A 14,697-nucleotide genomic window follows, 5' to 3' on the forward strand; every position below is an offset into this window, starting at 1 on the left:
AACTCGGGAGCTTTGCCTTTCCCGGGAAAGTGCTCTACCGACTGAGCTACCCAAGCACGACTCACGCCCCGTCCTCACAGCTTCAATTCTGCCAGTACCTCGTCTCCTACCTTCCAAATTTCACAGAAGCTCTCCTGCGAACCCCCAGGCTGTGGCTAAGCCATGTCTCCGCAATATCCTTTCTTTCAGGAGTGCTAGTTCTGCAAGGTTCGCAGGAGAGCTTCTGTGAAGTTTGGAAGGTAGGAGACGAGGTACTGGTAGAAGTAAAGCTGTGAGGACGGGGGCGTGAGTCGTGCTTGGGTAGCTGAGTCGGTAGTCGGCACGGTAGCTCAGCGCGTTCGGTCAGAGAGCTGGTTGGCCTCTGTAATAATAAACTGAGTGGAAGGAAGAACAAACGAACTTGGCCGGATGTCATCTGACGTCCGGAACGACCAAACACAACGAACAAAATGCAAAGAAAAAAAGTCGGTAGAGCACTTGCCCGCGAAAGGCAAAGGTCCCGAGTTCGAGTCTCGGTCCGGCATACAGTTTTAATCTGCCAGGAAGTTTCAACTTGTCAGTCGTCAGACACATCTCATTCACTAGCCCATATTCGATACTACGTCATTAGCTACGTGGTATAGGGTTCACACTTGCGCGGTGGACGTAACAACGTAATATGACAGAAAGTACTGCCGGCACTGTTGCACAGTGATAATTCGGCGAGCTCGACTGCCGGAAGTGGTGCGGTGCCACGTACGGTACGTGATGTACAGTGTTGCAGTGCACGTACGGTACGTGATGTACAAAGCGGCGAGCGACGAGGGCGCGGCGTGGGCCGCTGGCGGCTAAACCGGCGCGTGTCAACACGGCTGCTGACGTCAGCGTGGGTCGCGGGTGATAACGCCGCCGCCAGCTTCCTCCGCGCCGCCACATTCTCTCGGCAGCTCGGACACGCCGTAGGGGCAGGTCGTCGTACCTCAGCTGCAGGGGCTTCCTCGAGCGATACCTCGTGACCGGGGCGACAACGACGCAATTTCGATCCAAGGGAAGCTGCCAAATTGTGGGTCACGGATCTGACGAAATTTTCGTAGCTGGCCACTGAATTAAAAGTCAGCAGCTATTTCGGTTTTTATCTCAAATATTTGTAGTTTTTAAAAAAATTTGGCACATAAATTTTATGTATAACTAAGTTCGTAATGACTGTAACTAGGTTATAACAGTGCTCATGCGGACGACCAGATACAATACTTTTAGAACAGTGTGTGTACAATTATGAAGGAAAACACAACCGATACTTGTGTAACATTCTACAATATTTATTATTTTATTTTGCAAACCGGTTTCCGACTGTTACGCTATCATCAGGTACAAAGATATAGGCATGTGACTGCAAATTTTTGTACGATCAGTGCTTTTATTCTAGTGCATCTACAGAGTATCTTAGTTGGTTTCCAAATAAGACAGTTGTTAATGTTTGATTCCGGACTGAAACTAAAGGAATTACGTCTATTGAAATTAGATAAAATATGTGAACTACTCCTATACGACAAATAATAACAGTGCTTCTGAGGAGAAAATCAGTTCCACAATAAACTTCGGTGACTTGTTCCGAACCAGTGCCTGTATAACAGGCCTAGTCTTATAAACAGGTAAGGTATACAAGTGAGATTAAGTAGGCAAGTACAGAAGCTGTGATTACACAAACTAAATTTTTTTAACACGGTTAGCGAAACCAGAGTAACTGAAATAAAGGAAAAAATGGGTTATGTGAACAGCAGGGAAACACTACAACATCGTGTTGACCGGATCATGGGTGGTGGTAGTAGTAGTAAATTTAGATCAATTTAAAATATGCTAATTCCTATACACGTATATTTACAGACTTCTAGTTAGAGACAATCATTAGATTTACTCCTGGTATATAATATTTTTTTTACAAATAACTTATTAAATAACGTAATGCCTCACTGTTCGCTCATATCTCACTATCAGTCACTGCACACACTACACGCACGTTGTTTCATAACACTTCACTCACTACACACACACACACACACACACACACACACACACACACACACACACACAAACACACAAACACTGGTGATCTCTGTGTCATTTTCTGTACCGCAGCTTCCTATTTGCTATCCTGAAAAACTGAGTCAGCATCCCTCCTTAATGAGTGGGATGTTGAGCTCACAAAGGGGAAGAGGCGTTAGTATTGCGCTGTGCATAGCTTGAGAATAAGTATTTCTAGAAAGGAAAAAAGGAAAAAAAACTAAGTGAAGATGTTACGTGGAATGTTGGATATTTTATAATCATTATTATTATTATTATTATTTATTTGTATAACATTTTTTTATCAAACCCCCTATTCTGTTTTAGCTAAGTAATCCTTCGACGTATAAAATGTATTGCATAATAGATACTTTTTAGCTGCCTTTTTAAATAAGTGTATTTTGGCAATTTCTTTAATCTCTTTTGCTAATTCATTGTACAGTTCTGCAGTCTGAAGTGGCAACTAAGAGAACTGTGTGTGATCACTCAGTACTAGACTAGGGCAAATGAACGTTATCAATTTCCATGATGTCCAGGTAGTCCATTTTCCTTCCTTCATTGATGTACAATGCCTTATGTTATAACTGTGCCCGTCTTCAAGGAGATAGTCTACAAAGTAGAGTGTCTTTTTCTAAATTTGCATCCTCTATGGAGTTCCTTCAAGATGATACATGTTGCCCTGCCAGACTCACCTATATAGAATTTGCCACAATTAAAACTGGTTTTATGTATTCTACTCTATTCGAAAGATGAAGTGCTGTCTTTGGAAACCAGCTAAAATACTCTCTAGTTGCATTAGTTTAAAATCTTTGATTAAACAAAAAAATCTTAACAGCCGAAAAGCGGTTTTTAAAACAAAATAATAAATATTTTAGGATATTACGCCAGTGTAGTTATTGTTTTCATTCATAATGTATGAAATATTCTGACAAGAACCGACGAAAATGCTATAGAAGAAATTTCATACAATAATAAATGAAAATCTATTAAAAACACAAATTACTTCCTTCTTTATGGGAAGTATATTGGTACTAGTCCCAGAATCATGAACTGTTGTATCACAGACTATATGAAGAGAATTACAGTGTTGAGATCTGACTACAAAATGTTAGGTAGTTTCATTCGAGAAAGAATGAAGCTGTACACACAAAAACTGTTGGGCGAAAGCAAAACCTTGAATAAATGCGTAGGAACGATTGTACAAGAAATCAGTCATTAGAGGAACGTATTAGCACTGATAAATGCGCCGAGAAATAAGGCTGCTTTTGTTTCATTACGTCTGGGCAAGACACTTCACCGCCGTTCTCATAAATTAATCTACGAGACTATCAGCAACTTTTAGTTGTACACTTAGAAAGACGAGTGAGATAAAAGATGTCGATTATCAGTGGATATGTCTCTAATACCTTGTCGGTCACAATCTGAAAAGCACTACCACGTTTTAGAGTCTTGGGAAAATTTGGCTGGCATTGCCAAGTATTGCCAACAGGAGATACGACATATTCTAGCGCGTACAAATTTTAGTGGCGTGTATTCAGGGCTGAAGCGACTAATTTTCATTCTAGAGCGCTGTTGCTTTCACGTGAAAGAAGGCTGTTACCTCTATAGCAAATTACCATGAAACACGTGTCGATTATTCTACTATGTCGCTCTTACAGCGTCATGTTGGGTCAGATGCTGATTCCCCTCTAATGAAATATGTAGTGGCGCAAACGCATTTCGGGTTCTTACATGCCGGTATTCAAAAAAAGTACAAAAGGCTGGAACTTGTAATGGCGTCGCAGCAATGCGACGTTAATGGCAACGCTTGTGCAATGCAACGTTATAAATAAGGTTTGCGTGGAAAACATACTTAACAGCGCAGAGGACCAGCGCTAATGAGGTATGCGGAAAACTTTAAAGCAGATGGAGCTGCTGGCAAGCTGAGATACGCTACAGGATCGATTTTCTGCTCAGTTTTGTGATTACGTCATGTGCGTGTTGTGCAAGATACGTAGTGACGGTGTCAGTATGATGGTGGTTGTCTTCGCTCCCTTCCTTCTGACGCTGCCCCCCCCCCCCCCCCCCCCACACACACACACACACACACAGAGAGAGAGAGAGAGAGAGAGAGAGAGAGAGAGAGAGAGAATACACGTGGAAAAAATCAAAGATGTTACACAATATTTTGAGTCACCTCACGAAACTTAACGACAAGGGAAAGAGAAGTTATACGAAAGTTTTTGGAAACAATCGTCTAACGAGCACAGCATGCTGTAATAAATCGCTCGTTGGAGCTCGTCGGTGAGCATGAGTTTGAAATTCGCATGCGTAACGTTTATGTCACGCTATTTTAGTGACTGTTTCTGCATGCAGTTCCCTGTATAATTGCAGACTATAAATTCACAACTAAACTCCATTCCAGACGATGCTTCCAGGATAATACCGTTATGTTTGACGAGTCTGAGAACTGGCAGACACTGAACTGAGATCGAAAACAGGTTGGCTGACAAAGAGGAAGTAACACGGAGCAGGAGGATGTGGGTGATATGTGATCTGGAAAACTACCAGCAGGGAGGACATGCCTGGGGCAGGAGATGAGGGAAAAAGAAGTATGTGGACAGAAAGGGGGAGATGTTTAAGATGAGAAGGAAAAAGAGATTATAGAGGAATTTAAGCATGATTCTAAAATTACAGAGATGAAGACGTAAAGTAGTGGATGGTGTAGGTGGTGATGAGCTGTAAAGATGAGAGACGAGGAGCGAGGTCAAAAACGAAGTTAAAAATGAAACAGAAAACAGTGACTGGTACGATTAAGAACAATACCGTGAGCACGTTGGGGAGCGTAAGAGAAGATGAGAGATACTAAAATACATGTTACACTGTTGGGCAGTGAGTGAAATATAGATTCTATAATCGCGTGCGGAATAAACATCAGAGCTGTTCGCTCCTGCAGTAACCTGTTCTTACAACATGACAAGTATTAGTATTAATTGCGCTCAACAGATAGACTAAGGAAACTGGAGCTGACTTTCTGCCTTCAGATAAGTAACACCTGTACTGCTCAAATAAAATTCTAGCGGCGGGTAGTCTAAAATGGCACATCAAGTCTTTTGTTATTAGAGAACATTTTCAATAGAGGACGAAGGCGAACGTAAATATTGGAAATCAATAGTTTCGTAATCTAAACTTGCCCTTACTATTCCTTTCCATTACTACCCAGGGTATAGCCCGCTCGGTTAGCCGCGCGGTCTAACGCGCTGCTTCCCGAGCGGGAAGGCGTGTCGGTCCCTGGCACGAATCCGCCCGGCGGATTAGTGTCGAGGTCCGGTGTGCCGGCCAGCCTGTGGATGGTTTTTAAGGCGGTTTTCCATCTCACTCGGCGAATGCCTTATTCCGCCTCAGTTACACTATGTCGGTGATTGCTGAGCAAACACTGTCTCCACGTACGCGTACACTATAGCTGCTCTACCACACAAACATTTGGGGTTACACTCGTCTGGTATGAGACGTTCCCGGGAAAGGGGTCCACTGGGGGCCGAACCGCACTATAACCCCGAGTTCAGTGTGGGGCAGCGGTGGGGTAGGTGGACTGCTGTGACCTGTTGTGGGGTTGTGAACTACTGAGGGTGTAGGGAAGCAGCCTACTCACGCCGTAGTAATTTCACATCAGTCTTTCCATTGTGTGCCAGCCAGTCCGCTGTAACTAGCTCTGACGTCATAAATGTTGTGCAATACTTTAAAAATCAAGCAAACAACCTAAAACGTTTCTAGCATGTCAGGATTAATACTAAATCAACATGTGTTCAATGTCAGTTCAATAACTTTAACCATTTTCGAAATTTGGACGTTTTTCTGTAAAAATCATTGGCGCAACAGAAAAGAGCTAGAGATTTAAAAATTTATACTTAGATTCCTTTTCAATAATAATTTAATAGAAACAGTACTTTGGATCTCACAAATTAAGATTTTAGTTAAAATTCATAATTTTCTGGTTTTTGTCTTAAAAATTAAGGAAGCAAGATAGATTAAGTAGGCTAATAAATAAGGCTAGGATGTTTATATTTAAGTAGAATGGAGATCCGCTATCACTATAAGGATGTGAAAAGTTTCATTTGAATAACTATAAAACTATAGCGATAGCGTATCTCCAAAGGGCAAGTTCAGAGCTCGTCTACTGCGTGTAGTGTAATTAAATTAATTCTCTCGCCCAAAATATTTAACTTAGCCATTTCAAACTTTTATTATGATTACTTACCTGTGTGCTGAATGCACATTTCAATTGAGAGCTTCATCGGCCATCAGAAAAAGAAGCTATGATTTATTCAATGACTTAAAGTGGTGCATTACTAGTCCAGCGGCTAGTCGGGAGGGCCGATTTGATCAGGCGTTCCCTTAGCCGTCCGCACCGCGGCTTTATATATAAGAACGCTGCGCGAGGAAGGAAGGCCCCAGTTCTCTCCAGACGCTGAATAGCACGCCATCTGTGTCGGGAGTCGCGTCGCGTCGCGTCGGTATCATTGCTATAAACAGCCTCGGATGCCGTATTAAGTTACTCGAGATATGCGTAACCATGAAATCATTTTCGAGTGAAGTGTTAATTCTGGGATGACTTTAATTATCGATCTTCGGTTTGCGTATGTCGTATTTTCACGTGCCGTCGCGGGACAGACATTCTACAATTATTTAGCGTGGCGTTTGATGAGCATTATCATCAAATTATGGCGAGCATTCATTTAAACATTTAATTTGGACAGTTATAGTTGCATCAGCGCATTAGACTCTGAACTGCTCTGTTAGTCAGGTTGTGTGGATTCTTTTTTTTCATCTGTGACTTTCAGAATACAGACGACGTTTTTTTTTTCACGATCGTTTTTGATTATGAATCCCAGACAATCTCCTAATTCCTCAGAGCTATAAGCTGTAGCTATAAGCGTATTTCTCAGGTGAAGCGGGCACTAGGAATTCTAATTACAGGCTTCACGTTTTGCTAATCACTTTCTGGTTGCCAATATTGTAGTTAGAGAGCCAGTGTTGAGAACGGCAAAAGACAGCATAAATGATAGGAACACATTTAACAACAATAATTCCACCCGCCGCCGCACATATGGTTAATCGGCCGGGAAATGAAGTGTTTCTACATTCTACTTTATTAAATAACAACATTTAATTTTCCACCAGCCGCCCCACAAGGGCTACGGCGCGACGAAGCCTCTCCGTCGTTTCTACGTCACCGGTTCAAAATATATAGGGTGTGATCAAGTCGTTTACTCCACCACAGCGTGCTCCATCTAGGAGCTAGCTGGGTCTGCAGTACCATGAAGATCATCTGTGGAACACGAGGAGTAGAACCTGTGCATCTGCTCATTAGGAGTGCAAGAATCGCTGTACTGCAAGAGCAATGCAGTGGTACGAATCTGTCTGTTGCACAAGCTTGACGTGAGTGCTCGTCGAGTCGCTCCAGGATGGAACACTTCTACTGTTGTCATTCTCCTTTCCTGCAGCTGGCTCTTTTTTGTCTTCTGAACTTGTCACCTCTATCTAGAACTGGTTTAAATTAAAGAACAGATTCACACAGTGTCAGTCAGGTTAATATGTCTCCATTAATGTCGCCAGTAGTATTTCTTTGCTGCAACGGAGCGTCTACTATGCAGCACAACTGCATCAAATCGATGGAATGAGACTTCCCCTAATGAATCTGCCAAAGTGCACACTATTTCCTTCTGGAGTACTAGTTGAAAAAAAAATAAAAAATAAAAAATTCTCTGCGTTGTATTCTGACAGCGGAATCGCTGGATTTAGTAATTAATGTGCAAGTTGAGCTGTTTTCCAAACCTCGTTCAATTTACGCACCTATATTTCAACTTGGTGGCAAGTATCGAAGTATATTCTTGGGAGATTTTAAAACGGCGCTTCTGATAATAACACAAGCTTCCCCCTAAACATTCCGAAACAGTTTCCGCGTACGTTAACTACCAAAAGCACCCTTAGTTATTTCTCTGTAACGATCGAATCTTAAAATCGAAAATTCTTTCATAAAGTATCATTAAGTACTACTAGCATAAACACTAACGTCGAATCAGAATACACAGTGAGTTCTAGAATCATCACGTACTTTTTAAGTGATTGTAATCTGGGATTATTATTGAGTGTACTTCCTCCGAGAGCTTCTACACCATGAACTCTGCGTGGTTTTACTAATTTTTTGGAGTATCAAGAGAATCTTCCCCGCACTACGGTGTTGCGGCGTAATATGTATATTCCACTGCGAATGAGAAAGACAAAGGTCAAAAGCATAAATTTTAGCAGACTGAGTTTTTAAGTGGAACTCGGTGCACAAGGGCAGAAAATTTTCTTACATACCCTCACTGCTTTTCTCCTGTAATACCGATACATCACTTGCACGAAACAACAGAAAGGGCTAAACAAGTAGCATGAAGGAGCACTGACAACAAGAATTACTTTCTTCTGACCTTTAACAACAGACTAGGTCAGCCTGTTGAACAGACTCAAAGATGTGAGAAGCGAACAGAGGCTAAATTTTAACGACGGTGCCTAAGTCAAGCCGAAGCGCTTCCGCAAGTGCGAAAAGCATGTAGGACGGAATCAGAGGAATTACGTGTATAGAACTATTTAAGACGCCCTCAATGCAGTTTTCTTACTACTGTATGGACAGAGGAAGATGTTTAACCATGCTGCGAACTGGGATTATCTTCCGCATCCATAATAAGGAGAGCAGTTTTCCCTAGCACCGAAAACTGTAAACTATTTTGGTGCCTCTGTGATGAAACTTTATCGTGAGTAAGCTACTGGCGCCACTTTGGGGCACTGTTGAGAGAATTACGAAACTCCACATACCACTGATGTACGGGATGACCGTCGAATACGACGATACTTGACGGGCCATAGAAATGCTACGGCGGGACATTGCATCGTTTAAGTAACCCAGCAGGCACAGCCTTCCTCTTGTCTACAGAAAAGTGCAGATGAACCCTATACTGTACTGGGCTCCAGTGCAGACGCTTAATTTGTGGAATCTAGGCGGAACATCGATGTAGAAGTCGAGGATTTTATCTAAACTGTGGAAACTGGTTTACTACAGTTTCGAGACAGCAGTATTCATATGTCGTGATCATTTGCATTGAATGGTTCAAATGGCTCTGTGCACTATGGGACCTAACATCTATGGTCATCAGTCCCCTAGAACTTAGAACTACTTAAACCTAACTAACCTAAGGACATCACACAACACCCAGCCATCACGAGACAGAGAAAATCCCTGACCCCGCCGGGAATCGAACCCGGGAACCCGGGCGTGGGAAGCGAGAACGCCAGCGCACGACCACGAGATGCGGGCTTTTGCATTGAATAGGATGGATTGATGTCTTAGTGTATGACACAATATATCCGAAGAAAAAAAAGGTCTGCATGAACCACTGAATAAACGCACTATGTTGGGAAACGATGTTATCGTTTAGCGAATGTTTCCGTTCCACGGCTAATTTAGTTGCGGATCCACTGTCTGGCGGTTTTCGGTTTCAACTGAGGTAAGGATCGCTTTCAGACGTGAAGGGCAATTGCTGCCCCCCGCCGAAGACGTCAGTAGCTCTTCCAGGTGATTAGTGAGTGACAACTATACGCAGGGTGGTCATTACATGGGAAAATTGTTGCAAAATACATGAAGACGTGCAACTGACGCGTACAAGGTGAAATGACGTAGCTGACTTTCGGTATAAGTGAGTGAGGTGTCATTCACGGAAACAGAATAAAGGTTACGATATTGTTCGATTCCACCGACGCCAATTGGAGCCGAAATCCTCAAGAAACTGGCGGTAGGCATCCGGAGCGATTTAAGAGGAACGACCAAACACACTACTGTGCAAAGCGAAGAACGAAAGTCACTTGCGTGTGAAGTGTCACAGCCAAGTAAGACAGCTCGATGAAACTTTGACGTCACGCTTCTTAACACCGTGCGTGGTTACTACGGACGGCAGTGCATGGTCTGCAACGTACTCCCTTGCTAGTTGGTAAGGAGTTCATGTCGAAGGATGTTCTGCTCCACCGACATCGCGGCCGACATCGCTGGATGGTCGTTGGTGCATGTGAAAGTGCTGCAAAACGTTTCCAAACGAGTCCCTAAAAAGTGATTCGAGTCGGCGGAACGGGCAGGGCAGTCCATTCGACGAATATCTTCTCGTTGCAGAATGACCTCAACATGATCTCATGAATCGCTGTGACGTCAGTGCAATAATTACACTGTTGTTGTTGTGGTCTTCAGTCCAGAGACTGGTTTGATACAGCTCTCCATGCTACTCTATCCTGTGCAAGCTTCATCATCTCCCAGTACCTACTGCAGCCTACATCCTTCTGAGTCTGCTTAGTGTATTCATCTCTTGGTCTCCATCTACGATTTTTACCCTCCGCGCTGCCCTCCAGTACTAAATTGGTGATCCCTTGATGCCACAGAACATGTCCTACCAACCGATCCCTTCTTCTTGTCAAGTTGTGCCACAAGCTCCTCTTCTCCCCAATTCTATTCAATACCTCCTCATTAGCTATGTGATCTACCCATCTAATCTTCAGCATTCTTCTTTAGCACCACATTTCGAAAGCTTCTGTTCTCTTCTTGTCTAAACTATTTATCGTCCACGTTTCACTTCCATACATGGCTACACTCCATACAAATACTTTCAGAAACGACTTCCTGACATTTAAATCTATACTCAATGTTAACAAATTTCTCTTCTTCAGAAACGCTTTTCTTGCCATTGCCAATCTACATTTTATATCCTCTCTACTTCGAACATCATCAGTTATTTTGCTCCCCAAATAGAAAAACCCCTTCACTACTTTAAGTGTCTCATTTCCTAATCTAATTCCCTCAGCATCACCCCACTTAATTCGACTACACTGTATTTTCCTCGTTTAGCTTTTGTTGATGTTCATCTTATACCCTCCTCTCAAGACACTGTCCATTCCGTTCAGCTGCTCTTCCAAGTCCTTTGCTGTCTCTGACAGAATTACAATGTCATCAGCGAACCTCAAAGTTTTTCTTTCTGCTCCATGGATTTTAATACCTACTCCGAACTTTTCTTTTGTTTCCTTTATTGCTTGCTCAATATACAGATTGAATAACATCGGGGAGAGGCTACAACCCTGTCTCACTCCCTTCCCAACCACTGCTTCACTTTCATGTCACTTGACTCTTATAACTACCATCTGGTTTCTGTACAAATTGTAAATAGCCTTTCGCTCCCTGTATTTTACCCCTGCCATCTTCAGAATTTGAGAGAGAGCATTCCAGTCAACATTGTCAAAAGCTTTCTCTAAGTCTACAAATGGTAGAAACGTAGGTTTGCCTTTCCTTAATCTAGCTTCTAAGGTAAGTCGTAGGGTCAGTATTGCCTCAAGTGTTCCAACATTTCTACGGAATCCAAACTGATCTTCCCCGAGGTCGGCTTCTATCAGTTTTTCCATTCGTCTGTAAAGAATTCGCCTTAGTATTTTGCAGCTGTGACTTATTAAACTGATAGTTCGGTAATTTTCACATCTGTCAACACCTGCTTTCTTTGGGATTGGAATTATTATATTCTTCTTGAAGTCTGAGGGTATTTCGCCTGTCTCATACATCTTGCTGACCAGATGGTGGAGTTCTGTCAGGACTGGCTTTCCCAAGGCTGTCAGTAATTCTAATGGAATATTGTCTACTCTGGGGGCCTTGTTTCGACTCAGGTCTTTCAGTGCTCTGTCAAACTCTTCACGCAGTATCGTATCTCCCATTTCATCTTCATCTACATCCTCTTCCATTTCCATAATATTGTCCTCAAGTACATCGCCCTTGTATAGACCCTCTATATACTCCTTACACCTTTCTGCTTTCCCTTCTTTGCTTAGAACTGGGTTTCCATCTGAGTTCTTGATATTTATACAAGTGGTTCTCTTCTCTGCAAAGGTCTCTTTAATTTTCCTGTAGGCAGTATCTATCTTACCCCTAGTGAGACAAGCCTCTACATCCTTACATTTGTCCTCTAGCCATCCCTACTTAGCCATTTTGCACTTCCTGTCGACCTCATTTTTGAGACGTTTCTATTACTTTTTGCCTGCTTCATTTACTGCATTTTTATATTTTCTCCTTTCATCAACTAAATTCAATATTTCTTCTGTTGCCCAAGGATTTCTACTAGCCCTCGTCTTTTTACCTATTTGGTCCTATGCTGCCTCCACTATTACAGCCCTCAAAGCTACACATTCTTGTTCTACTGTATTTCTTTCCCACATTCCTGTCAATACTACGGTCCTGGTTTCAGCGGCCCCTCTCTCTCTCTCTCTCTCTCTCTCTCTCTCTCCCTCTCTCTCTCTCTCTCTCTCTCTCTGTGTGTGTGTGTGTGTGTGTGTGTGTGTGAGAGGTGAGAGAGAGAGAGAGAGAGAGAGAGAGAGAGAGAGAGAGAGGGAGAGGGGAGAGAGAGAGAGAGAGAGAGAGAGAGCTTTTCGCATGTGGACAACGTTAACAATGACGCCAATCTTCTTAGCAGCCTTGACACACCTGTCTCCTTGCTATGAGCCTGGATACTAATCGCCGCTGTTTAACACGGACGCTACGGGCGGCGGCGGATGGCCGCTGTGCAGAGTGACGTAGCGGCTGTGTTTACGGGTCTTGGCGCGCCCGGGCGGTCCGTTTATTTTCGCTCGCGTGCGCCGCTGTTTGGCGGTCGCTGCCCACAGCTGTCGCCGGACACGCTCGCCGTCATTCACCTCCGCGGCCATGGCGGCGCCGAGACGGTCGCCACCGCTGCCTTCCTTCTCCCAGCTTCATATCCTCCTCGGAGAGCGACCAATTGTCATTATGACTCACTATTACTGTAATTAATGTTCATCCATCTGTACATTCCCCACTTTGCCCTTTAAGGATCGTGAACGATAACCAGTGCCGGCCGATGTAAGACCATGAAGATGGTATTCAACAAATGTCATACTGGCTTTAAGTTATTGGATATGCAAATGATTAGCCTTTCAGCTAAACCGTACAATGTAGGTAGGAGAAACGTCATCTGCATTCTGTATACAAGGAAAGGTTATCCAACGCGTATTTCATGCAAAAATCTCATCTGAACGCCGCTTTCAAGACGTTCGTGTTACGTCTGATGTAAGGTGGAGGAACGTCCAACAGAAAGTGTCGGAGTTCGTCAGCGACAGGATCGTGGCCTATCCAGACTGCAGTTCATCGTTTCGCAATCCTGACGCGTCCACTGGTTGACAGTCCACGACTGTCATGCAAGTATGGGATCAGCTGATTCAACAGGGCCACGCAGGATCTCGACGGCCCCACGCGACTGGCGCCCGAGTGCACAGACAAGTTGTTTGATCGGCTACACAGGATCGTACAGCCATATACGAAGCTTGAATCAGGAAGTGGACCGACGTGCAGCGAGACAGCCACCCACTCAATCAGCGCGACCTCGTATGGAGTACCAGGAACTGTCAGCGTGGCAGCCGCTGTTGCTTCTTCCCTTGACGTGGCAGCAGGAGGAGGCCAGCCGATAACAGAGTACCCGACGACCCACACAGGTTCTGCGTACAGCACCTCTAAGGTCGTATGTGTATGTGGAGGATCCGACGAAAACAAAAGATGCGAGACTCTATTCGTCACAGCATACGGGTGAAGCACCTGTAGCGGTGGTATGAGGTACCATGGGATTCACAAACTGAGTGCCTCTGGTTCGTATAGCCAAACTTTGGAGAACAGCAGTTACGAAGCGTGTTCAGGAAGTAAGTCTACAAGATTGTCTTTTAGAAAAAGGTTATTTGGAAAAAGTATATTCAGTAAAAAATAAACGGTCTTGTTGATACACTTCTTGACTATTTTTCCACATAGTCGTAACCCCGTTCAGTGGATGTAGTGAGTGGTGGCATAAGCTTCTTTATGCCCTCCTCTAACAACTCTTCCTTCCTCCACTTCAGAATCTCTTTCCGCACCTGCTTGTCGGTCCCACTCATGTGTGGCTTCAGGAAGGTAAAAGGTTGATGACCTGATGGCTCCAAATCAGTGAATATGGCGGTGGTTCGAACATCGCGACCAGAAGAGTCCAAGCTAAGGCTGTGTAAGGACGGGCGTTGTCGTGCAACAGGCACACTCCTCTCGTAAGCACTCCCCTCCTTTTGTTTTGAATGCCCCTTTTGCGTTTTTTATGGTCTCACAGTATCGTTGTGCATTGATGGCCTCACCCTGAGACAGAAATTCGACCTAAAGTGATGCCTTTTCTGTACCAAAACACTGAGGCCATGAGTTTTTGCCCGAGATTGTGGTTTTTAATTTATTGGCAGGTTGGGAATCCGCGTGACGTAACAGTGACGACTGTCCTCCTGTCTCAGGCGTGTAATGAGCTACCCACTTTTCATTGCCAGTAACAACAGAGCTCAGAAAACCCCCGCCTCCCAATTCAAGTCACTCAAGAAACTGGCGGGCGGTATTGCCCCAATATTTCATGTGCTACTCTTTCAGCTACTTTGGGATCCACCTTCCGCGCAGTTTCCGGTACCCCAGCGTTTCTGTGACTTTCTCGCTGAAAAGAGTTCTGGAGGGTTGTGAGAACATTACTGAAATTTCGTCTCCTGTCAACCGTCGGTCTTCACGAACAGTTTCCTGGATTTTTTTGCTCCAACTCTTCAATCAAAATGAAA

At 43.8% G+C, this 14,697-nt stretch overlaps 1 protein-coding gene across 12 annotated transcripts in view; it reads right to left on the reverse strand.

The window, feature by feature from the left end:
- The window catches only part of LOC124615292 (voltage-dependent L-type calcium channel subunit beta-1), a 720,562-nt gene that overhangs the window by 571,283 nt on the left and 134,582 nt on the right, over positions 1–14,697 (reverse strand). The gene's annotated exons all lie outside the window — the stretch shown is intronic.

This window comes from Schistocerca americana, chromosome 5 (assembly GCF_021461395.2).
Source record: "Schistocerca americana isolate TAMUIC-IGC-003095 chromosome 5, iqSchAmer2.1, whole genome shotgun sequence".
Classification (NCBI taxonomy): Eukaryota; Metazoa; Arthropoda; class Insecta; order Orthoptera; family Acrididae; genus Schistocerca; species Schistocerca americana.